Source organism: Ahaetulla prasina, chromosome 2, assembly GCF_028640845.1.
Source record: "Ahaetulla prasina isolate Xishuangbanna chromosome 2, ASM2864084v1, whole genome shotgun sequence".
NCBI lineage: Eukaryota > Metazoa > Chordata > Lepidosauria > Squamata > Colubridae > Ahaetulla > Ahaetulla prasina.
The window spans coordinates 229,523,125-229,538,881 of record NC_080540.1 but is presented as its reverse complement, the minus strand read 5'-3'; the positions used below and the strand labels follow the sequence as shown (position 1 = coordinate 229,538,881).

The window sequence follows — 15,757 nt, the reverse complement described above, 5'->3', positions numbered from 1 at the left end:
AAAGGTGATCACATGACCCTGGGATATTGCAACCATCATAAATGATGTGAAGCAGTTGCCAAGCATCTGAATTTTGATCATGTGATCATGGGGATTCTGCAATGGTAGTAAGTGTGAAAAATAGTCATAAGTCACTTTTTCCAGTGCCATTGTAACTTTGAACGGTCACTAAATGAACTGTTGTTAGTCAAAGACTACCTTTAGCGCCTTTTGCGTTCACAACAAATGAAGCTATGTTAGAAGATTAGCCTACAGCTGGCAGCTAATGAGATGGGGTTAGCAACAAGCAGATACATACAATAATCAGACTCAGGTTTAATTCAGAACTGCACTTATTAAAAATGTATTACGTTACATGTTTCTTTTCATAGGAGGAATTGTAGCAGTTGCGATATTATAATGAGTTATTTCCCAGCTTCTGTCAACCTAGCAGTTTCGAAAGCACGTAAAAAATGCAAGTAGAAAAATAGGGACCAACTTTGGTGGGAAGGTAACAGCGTTCCGTGCGCCTTTGGTGTTGAGTCATGCCGGCCACATGACCACGGAGACGTCTTCGGACAGCGCTGGCTCTTCGGCTTTGAAACGGAGATGAGCACCGCCCCCTAGAGTCGGCAACGACTAGCACATATGTGTGAGGGAAACCTTTTTTTTCCTAGTTATAATTATTTTTTAAATAAAATAGTTAAATAGAATCATTAGTTTCCCTATTTCCTTCTCCCAGGACTGTGTTGTAGAAAGAGACCTCATTCATAGTTTGTTTGCTTTTTAAAAGTAAGCTTAACATAAGAAAAAAAGTTTAACCATGCCCCATGGCTATTTCATACATGATGATTTTCCTGTATAAAATAATCTCCAGATAAAATAATAAATACCATCAAGAACAAGTATAGGTAGACTTTGACTTATGACAGTACTTGAGCCCCAATTTACAACTAGTAGTTGTAAAATGGGTCACCATGTGACTATGCTTAATTTTACCTTTTTGCAGTGGTCATTAAGTGAATACAGTGGTTATTAATAATAATAATAATAAATAATAATAATTTAATTTTTATACCGCCCTTCTCCCGAAGGACTCAGGGCGGTGACCAGGCAAATAAAATAATACAATATATTACAATAAAACACATTTTAAAAAACTTATTCAAAATAGCCTAAATTTAAAATACCATACAAAATATAAAAAAATAAACCCCAATAAAATCCATATTTAAAAACCCTATTTAAGCCAGTCCTGCTCGAAAGAATAGATATGTCTTCAGCTCGCGGTGAAAGGTCCAGAAGTCAGGAAGTTGTCGAAGTCCTGGGGGAAGCTCGTTCCAGAGGGTAGGTGCGCCCACAGAGAAGGCTCTCCCCCTGGGGGTCACTAGCCTACACTGTTTGGCTGACGGCACCCTGAGAAGACCCTCTCTATGGGAGCGTACCGGCCGGTGGGAGGCATGTGGTAACAGAAGGCGGTCCCGAAGACCCATTGTTCACTATGGGGTGGATTTTGCCAGAAAACACTAACCAACAAAAATATAAATCATGCTTAACATGACCAAGGGACACTGGAAACAACATAAATGGGAATAGTTAGCAAGCACCCAAAATGTGTGACTGTTGTGTATGTGTATGAACATCAGAATTTCAATTACGTGTTGCAAGTCCCATTTTCAGGGTCCATCATAATTTCAAATAGGTGTTAAGCAATCGATTATAACTCAAGGACCTGTAAGCAGTGCCTTACTAGAATGGACTTATGGTACAACTAATCAATAGAAAGATAATGCAAATATATATGTAATGCTTGAAAATGGGAGAATACATGGAATAAAGATTTAAAAACTATAAAATAAAATTTCTGTGTACCATTGGTATTTAACTCCAGATCAATTGTCAACAATGTATAAAGGTATTTCAAATGAGTAGGAGTAGGATTCATATCTTAATACAGAAAATTCTTAAAGTGAATATAGAAAGAAAACCAGAAATGTTTCTTTTGGGTTCAATGGAAAAAGACTTGGGGAAAAAATTTGGAATTTTGTTGTTATGTATGTTGACAGCAGCAAGAATAATTTATGCACAGAAATGGAAGGTCACCTCGATCCCCACAATGGATAAATGGCTGCAAAAACTGATGGGAGTTAGCAGAGATGGATAAATTGATAAACATTTTGATCAAAGAAAAAAAAATACAAATACTTTTATTTTTACTTGGAAACCACATCTGGACTTTGTGCTTGAGGTGGAAAAAATGAAACTTTGATTTGGGTTTTACTGATTATTAGATAGATTTGTTGTTATAGAAATGACTAGTTTATATTATTATGTAAAAGTAAAAAGTTGAGGTTTGATATTAATGTCTTATTCTACTGCACCAAAGGGAGTCGGAAGTCAATTCCTTTTTATTTTTATTTTTCCCATTGCTTTCCTCACTTTTCTCTTCTCTTCTCTGTTCCCTAACTTCCCTACTATTTACTTTTGTATTTTCTTTGTATGCTATATTATAAACTATGGTGCAAATATATAGACTCTTTCTACAGCTGGAAAATATTAAAGAGTATTATTAGATAAGGGTTTGTAACTTGGAGCTGTAATAAGTGTGGAGTACAAGTGCCAAAATCAAACAAGCCCCAATATGGGACCATATTTTAACACAAAATGAGAAGTGAGTCAATATGGGAAGTTAGGATTTTCTGATATATTTATGCTTTATTTACATATTTTTGTGTTTATTTATTTTTTTCATGATTTTTAAAATATGACCATCATTTGTCATGGTCACATTTTTTAATGAAATGTGATTAATAAACAGCAATAATAAACCTACAGTTAAATTGCCAGTTCTGGATCAGGGATATGCTAATACTGCTGATTGTTTTTTCCATTACAACATCTTGGTTACCAATTAGGTGGCAAACAAAACCAATCATTTTTTCAAAGCTGACATTTCCCTTTCGATAATCCTTCCATTTCTACTAATTATATACAACCAAGATATAACACAGACTTGAAGTTAGAAGGTCTTTTGCTTTATGAAGGCGATTTTAAAGCTTCCGGTTTTTCACTTTCATTTTTAAATATTTCTGCCTTCCAGGGTAGCAAGGCTCGTAGCTAGTGAAAAAATGAGGTTACAGCATGGACTAGCTGAAATTTTGGTTGGGGTGGTGGTGGTAGTGGAGAATGTGGAGTCTCAAAAGAAAAACAAGTTCATTAAATCTTGCTGCACATGTTTGTCCCTTATTTTAGAAAGCACTGAGAAAAATCATGCTCTATCATTTTTGCTACTAAATGTTCCTGGTACATACTGCAACTACTGTGGGTCCATGAGTACAGGTTAATCATCCTGGTTTTAAAGCCAAAATTAGACATCATTTCCTTAAACTCATCAGATCATGTATACTTTCACATCTTTCTCACTGATACGCTTACTATTTCCTCTCTTCTTTGAAAAAATATAATTCTATTTCTGGAGACTGGCCAGACAACATGTATTAAAGGAAAAAAACCTCATATAGCAGCTGAGTTAGAGTTAACCAGCAAGTTACCATTTTCAATTTCTTCTTAAATTTTTGCTTCCATAATTATGTTTAACGTAGAATCCTAAATTTGACTAGACTTCTATATTACTTAAGGCAGAGCTTCCCAAACTTTTTCCTTATCAAACAGCTTATCCAAAAGTCCTTCTTACCCAATCTAGGTAAAACACCTTAAGTCAATGTAAATGTTCCCATTATGATTGAATAATGATTTTGCGTGTTATTAATTAAAGAAAAACCACTTTTACCCAGTTTTGAGTAATTTACCCAGGTTTGGAAAGCATTGACTTAAGGAGACGACATTCTCTCCGTTCTACTTGAATTTATCTTACTCTTGGAAAAATAAATTATAAATCCTTTATCGAACATAACTCAAGCTGATCAGATATATCTAGAGCAAATGCTAACAATGGAGAACTTAGGCCCCAAAAACTAATGTTGAGATCATAGTTCCACACCTTAGCAAACAATATTATCATATGTGGGAACAAAATTAAGCAAAATTTAGAACAGAGATAAAGAAAAAACATTCCTGTGAAGTGTAACTCTTTTTTGCAAAAGAGTTATCAATTAGTAACTATCAATCACATAGGTAGCTGTTGAGTTACGTTGGCAATTGGGACTGGAATTTCTGTCACTAAGTGATGCAGATATAAAGTGTGACATCACATAATTTAGCAACAGCAAGTTCTGGTTGCCATTGTTAACCATATCTGACTGATCATTAGCAAAGGACCCACCTTGATCCAAGCTACTCTGGGCTCAGCCCCTCCCATCCCAAAGCATTGATAAGGTAAGAGAGTATCTTGTCTACAACTCACCTCACCTGCAACCCCACATCTGTGCTCTTTTGGCTGGCTTGAACTTCTGCTGAACTGGTCAACCTACCCTCCACTTACCCTGGTATCCTCTGGCCCTGTAGCTCCTGCTTGCCTTACTGGCTTTTTTTTTTATTTTTATCAAATTTATTTCAATAAAATGCTTCTGGAGTAAAAATCTATCTAAAGATAGTTTTCTATTTAAGATACATTAATAATTTAGTTTATTCAGCATGAAATGGAGCTTAGTTATGTAGTTATGTAGTTATGTAGTTATGTAGTTATGTAGTTATGTAGTTATGTAGTTATGTAGTTATGTAGTTATGTAGTTATGTAGTTATGTAGTTATGTAGTTATGTAGCATAAGGCTGTATATTCTGCAATATTGGAACTGTTGGTGAGTCAACAGCAGGATGTTGACTTCCGGGGTGACGCCACGGTGTTGCGGTTCAGGAGCAAATCTTCGCACTTGGGAGCCAATGGAGGTGAGACCCGACCTTGGAGGTGTCGGCTTTGTAGAGGGAACACTTTTGGTGTAGCGGGGAGAAGCGCGACCTCCCGTTCTGGAAAGAGGAATCCCTTGAATTTCAGTGCAAAAGAGACCAGCTGTAATGGCTGGATCTGGAGACATGGTGGGCTCACCTCAATGGTGAAGGAAGCAAGAAGTGAAAAGCACCAAGAATTATTGGTGGCTAGAGACAAGATAGAATGGGCTGCTTCCCCAATTTGTTGGAATTTACAAACAGATTGTTGATTGAGGCTCCAGAGAGGAAAAGTGGCGCAGTCGCCAGCCAGTATCCCTAACAGTGGTCTATGGTCTGTAACAATTTCAAAGTCTCTACCAAAACGATTCGTGAAACTTTTTACCCCTGACACAATGGCTAGCGCCTTATCCAACTGGCTATAGTTCCTCTGTCGAGGACATCGCTCTGGAGTAAAAATCTATCTAAAGATAGTTTTCTATTTAAGATACATTAATAATTTAGTTTATTCAGCATGAAATGGAGCTTAGTTATGTAGTTATGTAGTTATGTAGTTATGTAGTTATGTAGTTATGTAGTTATGTAGTTATGTAGTTATGTAGTTATGTAGTTATGTAGCATAAGGCTGTATATTCTGCAATATTGGGACTGTTGGTGAGTCAACAGCAGGATGTTGACTTCCGGGGTGACGCCACGGTGTTGCGGTTCAGGAGCAAATCTTCGCACTTGGAAGCCAGTGGAGGCGAGACCTGACCTTGGAGGGGTCGGCTTTGTAGAGGGGACACTCTTGGGGTAGCGGGGACAGGCATGATCTCCTGCTCTGGAATGAGGAAACCCTTCAATTTCAGTGCAAAAGAGACCAGCTGTAATGGCTGGATCCGGAGACATGATGGCTTACCTGAATGGTGAAGGAAGCAAGAAGTGAAAAACAGCAAGAAGTATCAGTGGCTAGAGACAGGATAGAGTGAGTTACTGGGCTGCTTCCCCAATTTGTTGAAATTTACAAACTGATTGTTGATTGAGGCCCACCAAGCTACACCCACAGAACCAGTAGTAAAAAAAATTGAAACCCATCACTGATCCTCTCCTGAGATTTCTGGAAGCTTCAGAAGCCTTTCAAAGATCATACGGGGAGCAACAAACCAGGCAGGGATGGCAGGGCCAACTGAATGCAAAGCCATCCAAAGGGCAGAGATGGGGGCATATAGGGAAGGGGAGAGAGGAAGCTAAAGTGCTTTTGCAGTTTTAAGTGCAGGCAGTTGCCAGGTACCTGAATTGTGATCACATGACCACAAGGGTGCTGCAACAGCCATTAACTTTGAGGACCAAGAATAACTATTCTTTGCTGCTGTACTGGTCATAACCTGAGGACTACTACAGCTGGAGGAATCAGAGCTGATGGCTATACAGCAGGGGTGTGTGTACTACGCTTGCAAGTGACACCTCTGTGCATGCGCAGAGGGTAAAAAATGGGATGTGATGATGTCTGGGTGGGTGAGCAGAGCCTCCCACCGCCAGTGCTTCTGGTTCGCCTGAGCTGGATAGAACCGGCTCAATTTCACCACTGCTATACAGAATTACATACTCTGACACTCACCCTTTCTCTACTTCTGTCACACACAACTGATAAAATATGTGATTCCCAGAATAACTGTCCAGAAAGTAAGATTGGACATGCAACTTTTAACAAGATGGAGCAGTGCTTGAAACTACACAAAATTAGGCAGGAACAAATTTTTCATGGCCATTTCAAAGTATTAAACATTTGTATTTTACAAAGTACTTTATCCTCTGCCTTTCTTTCATTACTTTAAAAAAATGCAGGTGCATTCAAACGTTCATTGAAAAGAATTGACTTCCAATACAAATAAAAGCCAAACTTTTCATCTAGCTATGGTCAACACTGAAATAGTTTCCATCATAACTTTGCAGAAAAAAAATATACAACAGCAACATTCTACAATACAAGCTTTTCTCTCATTTATATGCAAATAAAGACAGCCAAGTTTATATAAGTGATTCTCAAATAAGCACACATACAATTGCAACTGGAATGACATGTTTTCACTCAAAATTACATCTCAAGCAGGGCTGATAAAAATTGATGATTTTTTAAAAACATTTTTTAAAAAAATTTGGATTTTTTTTAATTTAAATCGGATTTTTTAAAATTTAAATTGGTTTTTTTTATTTTTATCAAATTTATTTCAATAAAATGCTTCTGGAGTAAAAATCTATCTAAAGATAGTTTTCTATTTAAGATACATTAATAATTTAGTTTATTCAGCATGAAATGGAGCTTAGTTATGTAGTTATGTAGCATAAGGCTGTATATTCTGCAATATTGGGACTGTTGGTGAGTCAACAGCAGGATGTTGACTTCCGGGGTGACGCCACGGTGTTGCGGTTCAGGAGCAAATCTTCGCACTTGGGAGCCAATGGAGGTGAGACCCGACCTTGGAGGTGTCGGCTTTGTAGAGGGAACACTTTTGGTGTAGCGGGGAGAAGCGCGACCTCCCGTTCTGGAAAGAGGAATCCCTTGAATTTCAGTGCAAAAGAGACCAGCTGTAATGGCTGGATCTGGAGACATGGTGGGCTCACCTCAATGGTGAAGGAAGCAAGAAGTGAAAAGCACCAAGAATTATTGGTGGCTAGAGACAAGATAGAATGGGCTGCTTCCCCAATTTGTTGGAATTTACAAACAGATTGTTGATTGAGGCTCCAGAGAGGGAAAAGTGGCGCTTTGGTGGTGGAGCGAAAGTTTGGGAAGAAGGCTGATAAGAGGAAAGAGGGTGATTGAAGAACTGAAAGGAAAGAAAGATTGTAATTGGTGAGAAAGAAAGTGTTGTGTTTGAACCCATGGCAACTGGGAGTGAATGATTGGAGACTGTGGACATTAAAATTGAAAGGACAAGGTATGGAGAATGAAGTGAAGTGAAAGAGACAGTGACAATGACAGTGCATGTTAGCAGGACCGGACATATTGGATTCAAGACCCGGAAAGTAATAAACGGAAGAGCAGTGGACAGTGGAATGAAGTAGGAGAGTGAAAGAATTGCTCAAAATCAACAGAAGTGTTTGGATTGGGAGGACTAGTAACTAGATGTGTATATTATTTATATTATTTATTATTTATATATCTAATAGCAAACATTAAGGCGTATACTTAGATTTTTTTCTTTTATTATCTTTATTGTCATAATTCAACATCTAATTGATTGATTTAGTATAAACAGATAAATGAATTAATCTATTAAATTTATAAAATATACAGATCAATTTTATTGCATTGAATTTGACTGATGAAAGTTAGTCTTAAATAGTGTTAATTTATATTGTGATTTTCTTTTTCTCCTTCTGTCTTCAAGGTATTATATTTTAGTCTATTTAGATATTCTTAAATAAGCTTAGAACGAAATTATTGGTGGAATATAACGGTAGGATCAACTATATAATTAATTATATTATTTAACAATTTGACTATCTTATTTAACTAACTAAAATTTAACTGATTGTAAACTAGGTGAGTAAGGATATAAAAATAAGAAATACCTAAGAATTGTTATTGGAAAGGTAACTTCTGGAGGAGGAAAAAATTAGATATTTTATGGTGTTGTGGAAGAATTTTTTTGGGAGACTGGATATGACAAGTACAGTGACAACTACAAGAACTGCAAAGAAAATCACACAAATGACTGCCTCTTCAGCAGGGCCGAAATTGCTAGGAGACATGCTGGGAGGCGAGAAGGCAGGGCCAGCAATAAACTTACAAAGTATGCAGACAACTCTAAATATGATTCAGGAGGTGATGCTGAAAACCCAAGAATCTATTGGAAAAAACCAAGAAACGATTGGAAAAAAACATGAAGAACTAAAGAATGACACGGGGGAAGTAAAAGAGGATATTAGGAAACTAGATGACAGAATGGGAGAAATACAAGAGGCAATTGCCAAGAACGAACAAAGAATAAAAAATGTGGAAATAAGAATGGAACAGACAGAGAAAAAACTAGAGAAGACAGAAAAAAAATTGATGGCAACGAATCGAGAGCTCGAAGAGGCAATAATGTATCTGGAAATGGACAAATCTGTGGATTTTTTTTTTAAATTCCAAAATGTCTTAGAAAACAAAGAAGTCCTCCTGAATCTTATGATATGATATGTTGACCGATAATTTGAGAATGGATAGAGTTGATTTGCAAAATGGTATTGATAAATTGACCAGAGTGCATATGAACTATGCACGGTAACATAAATTGCCACGGGAGGTACATGTACGATTCACAAAAAAATAGCAATTAATGATGAAACTTATAGGAGAAGATGGGACACACCACTGACATATAAAGGGAAAGAGATACTGACACTCAAACAAATACCTAGGAGGGTAAAGGAGCAAAGGTGAAACTACCACTTCCTCTCCTCTCAGCTGGTGAAATACAAAATAAGTTCTGCTGGTTTATCCTGGAAGGCTTGCTGGTGACATGGCAGGACAAAAAAATTAGGTTGGATACACCAGATAAGGCTCAGGAACTTTATGATCAATGTATAGAAAAGTCAGTTTCTAAATAAGCATATCTGGCATTATCACTGGGTTCTAATTTTGACCCAGTGCTTGGGACACATTACCAAAACTGCTAGTTCGGTACAGAAGAGTCTAATACAGGGGAAAATGGCAAGAAAAGAGGATGACCAGTAAGACCAGGTTAGGGACGGATTGCCATGGAGAAAATCTATCTGAATGGTTGCTAAGAGTCAACACCAGCTCAAATGGCACAATCAGTGGATCAAATTTGATCCTATTGAAAATGCCAGTTAATTAGGTTTTGCTAATTGTTTTATTAAAACATTGGAAAATGAGTTACGAAATAAAACAAAAGGTTAGAGTGCATATTTTTCTTTAAAATTTCTAGAAATACCTATTTGGAGTCATGATGATAAAATGTCAATAGCGTTATTTCATTATTCTGACTATTGGCCAGGGTGATATAAAAGCATAAATTGAAGGAAACTGAAAAAAATATACAAAGTTTAAGGTTACATCTAGCAAAAATTAAACGTATCATTTTTTCTGAAACATATACAAATTTAACAGATGAAAGCAAAAATAGATTTTGTATCCATCAATAAAGTTCATCAACAAAGTTAGACAATCATTGAGCTGATGTTTGTGTGCTATGCTGCCTATCTAGTGCCACAATTGATAGCCACATGAAAACAGATTCAGCAGAAATACCAGGGAAAAAAAGAGAAAAGTCATACAACATAGAAAATTAAGAATATGAACTTCAAGGCTGATTTTTTAATTTTTTTTTTAAAAATCAGGATATCATAGCTCTGACACTTTAATAGGACAACTAGGAATTTGTTCCAGTCTAACCCATATTTCCTACACTTCCTTAGTCATCATGTTTAAGTTGATGCAACTCAGGTTACTAAAATATCACATTTTCAGGTTTCTTGAAAAAACCATTTTTGGTTACAAATTCCGAAAACTCTCCAAAGTTTTAAAATAAAAGAAATGGTTTAATCTTTTGATTTATTTTATGACAAACATCATGATAATAGAACAGCACTACTTCTATACAGTAGTAATACATTGCCCTTCAAAAGGTGACCTACAGGTGAAACGACAGAAGATGTTTTTTTATGGATATTTCCTACCATGAAAGTTTAACTGACAAAAACTCCATTGATGAAAAAACTTGTAGGATATACAGGTAGTCCTCGACTTACAATCACAATCAAGGCCAAAATTTATGTTGCTAAGGAAGACATTTGTTAAGTAGGTTTTGCCCCATTTTACAACCCGTCTCGCTACAGTGCACTTGTTAAATTAGTAACGCGGTTGTTAAGTAAACTGGCTTCCCCATTCCCCTTTGTTTATCAGAAGGCTGCAAACATTGATCACATGACCCCGATACATAGCATCTGTCATAAATATGAGTCAATTGCCAGCATCTGAATTTTGATCACATGATCATTGAGATGCTGTAATGGTCATAAGTACGAAAAACGGTCACAAGCCACTTTTTTCAGTGCTGCTATAACTTTGAACAGTCACTAAATGAACTGTTATGAGGACTATTTGTACAGCAACTTTCAAACTAACAAAACAGAAAAGTTAGGTAAAGAGGCTGAGACTTTATCTATCCCAATTGTCTGTCTATCAGTATTATTATAACTGAATAGAGTAGGACAAAGTACAGAATACAGTACGGTACAGTGGGAGACACTGCCAAAGAAAATGTAGGTTTCAAAATAAACAAAATCTTGGTGGAAGCTACAGAGGAAAAATCCTGAAAAATTCCTACAGCGCATCCCTATGAGAAAGCATCTCAGAACACTGATGACTTCTTCATTGTAAGCACTCTCTACTGGTCATGTGACCCAGAATGGATTACTGTACTACAGTACAGTAACCTATTCTGTTTCCCTATATACAGACAGATGTAACACAAAGAAAAAACAAAATACAGAAAAATTGAATGCATTATTTAATACAGTGCCTCTTATGGCCTTTGGAAGAGAGTTTGGAAAGAATTTCAGAATTCATGCTCTGCATACTTTCCCTACTTTGTTTTATAAGACGTAAATGGTTTTACACAGCTATTGACTGAAATAAGTATTTTCTATCCAAAGGTTTCATATACAGCATCACACAATAGATAATGCAAAGCATTTTTAGCAGATACAAAATGAGTATAATAGAAGAAATGTACCAATTGTTTTTGGCAAAGCTTGTATTTTCATAACATCTTCAGTGATTGTAGGAAAATAATCGTCGGCTCTAATCTTATGCACTCTTAAAGGAACTTATTCCTGGGTAAACATGTAAAGGATTATCCTGGAATGCATGAAAGAAATTTCTAAATCCATGGATGAACTGCTAATGGTAGAGAAATAAGTGCATTCTCAAGTATTGGTGAAAGAAAAAGATGAAAGCAATCCATGGGAAAAGCTATTTTTTTGCCCACATCTTATAACTCAGGGTACAAATAATTTATTACAACTCTCTATCATTTTTATTTTGTGAAAAGATTAAAAGATAGCTGCATTGACCTTTAATATTATTGTTAAGTCACTACCCAAAGAAACCTAGGTATAGTTTTTTCTTCCAATTATGCAATGCAAAAAGAGAGGGAAGTCACATAAACCTCACTACTGAGCATTAATGGAAAAAAACAACAGACTGCAAGGATTCAGACTTACGATACATTCAAAAATCTTACATTCCAATTTAGTAAACAAGCCTTTCAAGCATTAAGAAAGATCCTTAGTACAAATTAATATAAGAATCAAATGTCTAGTCGGTTTTCACTATCTGTTGCAACTGATTAGGACAGTGAGAACTGAAGTCCTAAATATCTAGAGTGTTTCTCCTCCAGCATAGAAAAACAACATAAGGACTGAGGGACAATCTTGTGTTTTTGTTTTGGCATTTGACTTTTGTTTTTCACAACTTAAAAAAGCTGGACAGAAATTACAGAAAATTCATTGTATAGTAATTACTATGACTTTAAGCTATTGTTTTACATTATGAGAGTGATCTGCTTAATGTCTAGATGAATGATATCTTAATAAGTTATCTATTAGCGTTTGTATACTATATTGTTTATTTCACTAATGTTATTAACATTAATACATTTTGGACAGGTTGAGAAACATTACCAAGACCAAAACATAGTGAACCTAAGAAGTACAATCCTCTGAATTACTAACAATTATGGATTGCGGGACTCTTAGGAAGGTTAAATGCATTTGTATGGGCTAATCTGTGGCTTAATATTATACCTTTGATAAAATAATTAAATTTCTCATGTCTTAATGTTTTATATTTTAATATGAGATAACTATTTCTGCAGTATCTAATCCAACATTTATAGAAGTTGGAGCAGTGGAAAGCGAATGAATAGCATCCATCTTTGTTCCCATTTTTTCACCTAAGTTTCTGCTTAATGGAGAAATGTTATTACACAAAGGTATGAAGAGCAAATACACAAAGGTGTGTTTGCATATAGTGAAATAAAAAACTCACCTGCAATAGCTAGAATTCAGCACTAGCTATTGGTTCCAGGAAGCAATGCTATTTTAGGTAAACAAGTTTGTGATAATGCAATACAATCTTCATATGTTGGGCAAAAAGCTTCCTTTCAGAACAGAACATTTGCATAATATAAAGTATGTTTATATTAGCATTTCATCATTTCATTTTTAAACCCAACCTTGTGAAACTGATATCCCTCCTTCAGTCCAGAAAAATCACCTGAATGTTTGGATCCTAAATTCTTTTACGTAGTAGAATAATTTCTAATTCACTTCTCATCCATTTCAGATAACAGATTCAGTTATATTTTATGTCTTATGAATTCCAGCAAAAGGTCCAGCAGGGTTATTTTGTAAATATATATACAGTATATACCCTTTAGATTCAGGTGCCCTTTCAATTATACGCAGTTGCTCCCTGCTCCTCCCAACTCAACAAAATTTAACACCCAAATCCCTGATCTTGATCCTGTCCTTAAAACTCAATGGGATTTCCAAGTTAGCACATTCTACTACTGGAACAAAGCACAAACACACGGAGTAATTAATCCCTTTACAAGTTTTAGAAAAGATTTCTGACCTTGTTACAAGCTTTAAGAAACCACAAAGAGCCAACACCATGCATAGCAGGCACCGGCCTAGCTTTAACAGAAGTCTAACTGTTGCTCTTCTTCATAACAGGATGCTCAATTACCAGAAGGCAAAACTGGAAAGGTTGTGGGGAAAGGACATTAAACGCTCGGATTCGTTCAGGCAAGCCAACCCAGCTCCTGTCCTTCTCCGGTTTAAGGGCACCTACAGAATCTGCCCAAGTGCTTTTTTTCCTGATCTTTTTTTTGGGGGGTGAGTGGGGGGGAAGGGAAGAGGGGTGCTGGGAATACAAATCGTGGCTTGCTTATAAGCCGGGCAATGACTGTTCCAGAACATTTCTTCGACTTTTTTTCTTTTTTCTTTTTTTTGGTATAAAATCACCCATCGCAACAACTTCCCCGAGCCGTGGACTCGTCCACCCCTTCGGCCGCTCCCCCCCCTCCCCCAAAACCGGCCACTTTGAAAAGCGCGGCGAGCGATAGGCGACCAGCCCCACATCATCCCGAGGTGCTGAACTAGAAGGATCTCGACCGTCGCCCCTTCCCCATTTCCTACCTCTTATTGGTCGGGAGTTGCGTGAACGGGGGTGGTTTCATTCGGCGAAGGCTGTGGGTTAAAGACAACAACCTCCCTCCACCTGTTCGGGAAAGCCAAGGCTGGAGCTAGCCAAGGGTGCAAGAGCCCTTCCGACCACCGCCGCGGCTGAAGCCATGTCTCTCCTTCGCCGCGCAACCTCCACCTTCACCAATGAGCCTCCTCGCTTCTCCTTGGCGCCAACCCGTCCTTCCCCCGCCCGCCCCCCACGCTCTTCTCCTCACCACGCAGCTTCCCCAGCAGGCCAGGCTCGGGTTCCGTGGGCAGCTCGGAGAAAGGCCTTCTTCTCCTCCTCCGGCAGCCAGAGTCTCCCGCACACCCACCTCCAGCGACCGAGAAACCGGGCTTGCCGCAGGCGACGAGGTTCCAAAAAGCCGAGCCGGACTCCGAGGCAATCCAGCGCGGGAGGGACTAAGCTGCGGCGGCAAGAGCCAATTGCCTGGCGCTCTCGAGCTCGGCTCAGCCCGGGGCGTCCGCGCTCCTGCCCCAGTTGCGCCTCTGCGCCGCAGGGCAGCAGCGCCTCCCGACGGGCACGCGACCGGTTTGGTCGCCAGGTTGCAGCACCCGCCGCTTCCTCCTCCTCCTCCTTCTCCTCCTCCTCGTCTTCCTCCTCCTCCCGACGCCAAGTCCCGAGCTGGGCTTCCCTTTTTTCCTCCGGCCCTGTTATGGGGAGAAATCTCCTCCGCGTAGAAGCCAGAGCCAGCCTCTCTCCCGCCGGCCCGCCCGCCTCTTCGAAGCTCAGCGCAAAAGCCTCGGCGGGCCTCGTGCTCTTTTCCTCCTGCCAGCTCCCAATCTGGGCTGGAGGGGGAGAGAGGGGGGAAGGGGAAAGGAAGGAAAGAAGGAAGGAAAAGCCAGAAGCCAGCGACCCAAAACTAAGCGGCCGTCTTAGGCCCCTCCCGTGGCCCGGCAGCCGCACGGAGGCTCTTCCTCGTTCCTCGCCCACCCTCCCCACCACCCCCTTCACTTTCTTTGGCGTCGCCCTCGGTTCTCGTCCTCTCTCGGCTCCCCGTCTTTCACGCGCCCAGGGTTTACCTGGGAGGTCCCGCTCAGACCGTGGCCTGTCAGTTTGATCCGGCTTCGGGTTGAGGAAATTGTTGGGTCCAACTTGATCTCTGCTTTCCGCGCAGTCTCGGAGGTGGACTCTGCGCTCTCCGATGATTGCTTACTTGTAAAATCACAATGGTATCTTGAAGGCAAGCAAAATTTGTGATGCCTCAACCTTTAGTCCATTTCCTCCAGTGTATCTTTTCATACATCTATTTTCTCTCTCTCTCTCTCTCTCTCTCTCTCTCACACACACACACACACACACACACACACACACACACACACACACACATTTGCGGTACTAAAAGGTTTGATCTACAGCAAAGTTTGGACTTTCCCAGCCATTTTCTTAACCTTTATTTCTGAGGACCTGAACAGTTTAATTGGCACAATTATTTTAACCAATTTTCTACAACACAACACAACACAAAGGTATATAACACAAACACATAATATGGGTTTTCTATTTACATGTCAGTTTCATTCCACATTCATTGTGTTGTGTTGTGTTGTTGTAGTAAGATTAATAAAATTTTGGATACAAAATTTTAACCAATTTCTTTTATTCTTCACAATTCTGCTTCTCCAATGTTAGGACTCAAGAGGCTCACATTTAGTATTCGGAGTGGAAATCATTGGTTTGTAGGATGCCATTTGT

General features: G+C 38.7%; 1 protein-coding gene across 5 annotated transcripts in view; it reads right to left on the bottom strand.

Moving 5' to 3' along the window:
• PIP5K1B (phosphatidylinositol-4-phosphate 5-kinase type 1 beta) overlaps positions 1-15,230 on the bottom strand; it is a 90,335-nt gene extending 75,105 nt beyond the window's left edge. Inside the window, exon 1 of one of the 5 annotated variants that reach the window (XM_058168829.1) lies at positions 15,085-15,230. The gene's annotated coding sequence lies outside the window, so the exon portion shown is untranslated. Of the gene's footprint in view, positions 1-478; positions 1,158-14,013; positions 14,200-14,276; positions 14,954-15,084 lie in introns of those variants that run through there. The other 4 variants (XM_058168826.1, XM_058168827.1, XM_058168828.1 and 1 more) reach the window with 4 other exon arrangements.
• Between the last annotated feature and the right edge of the window lie 527 nt (positions 15,231-15,757).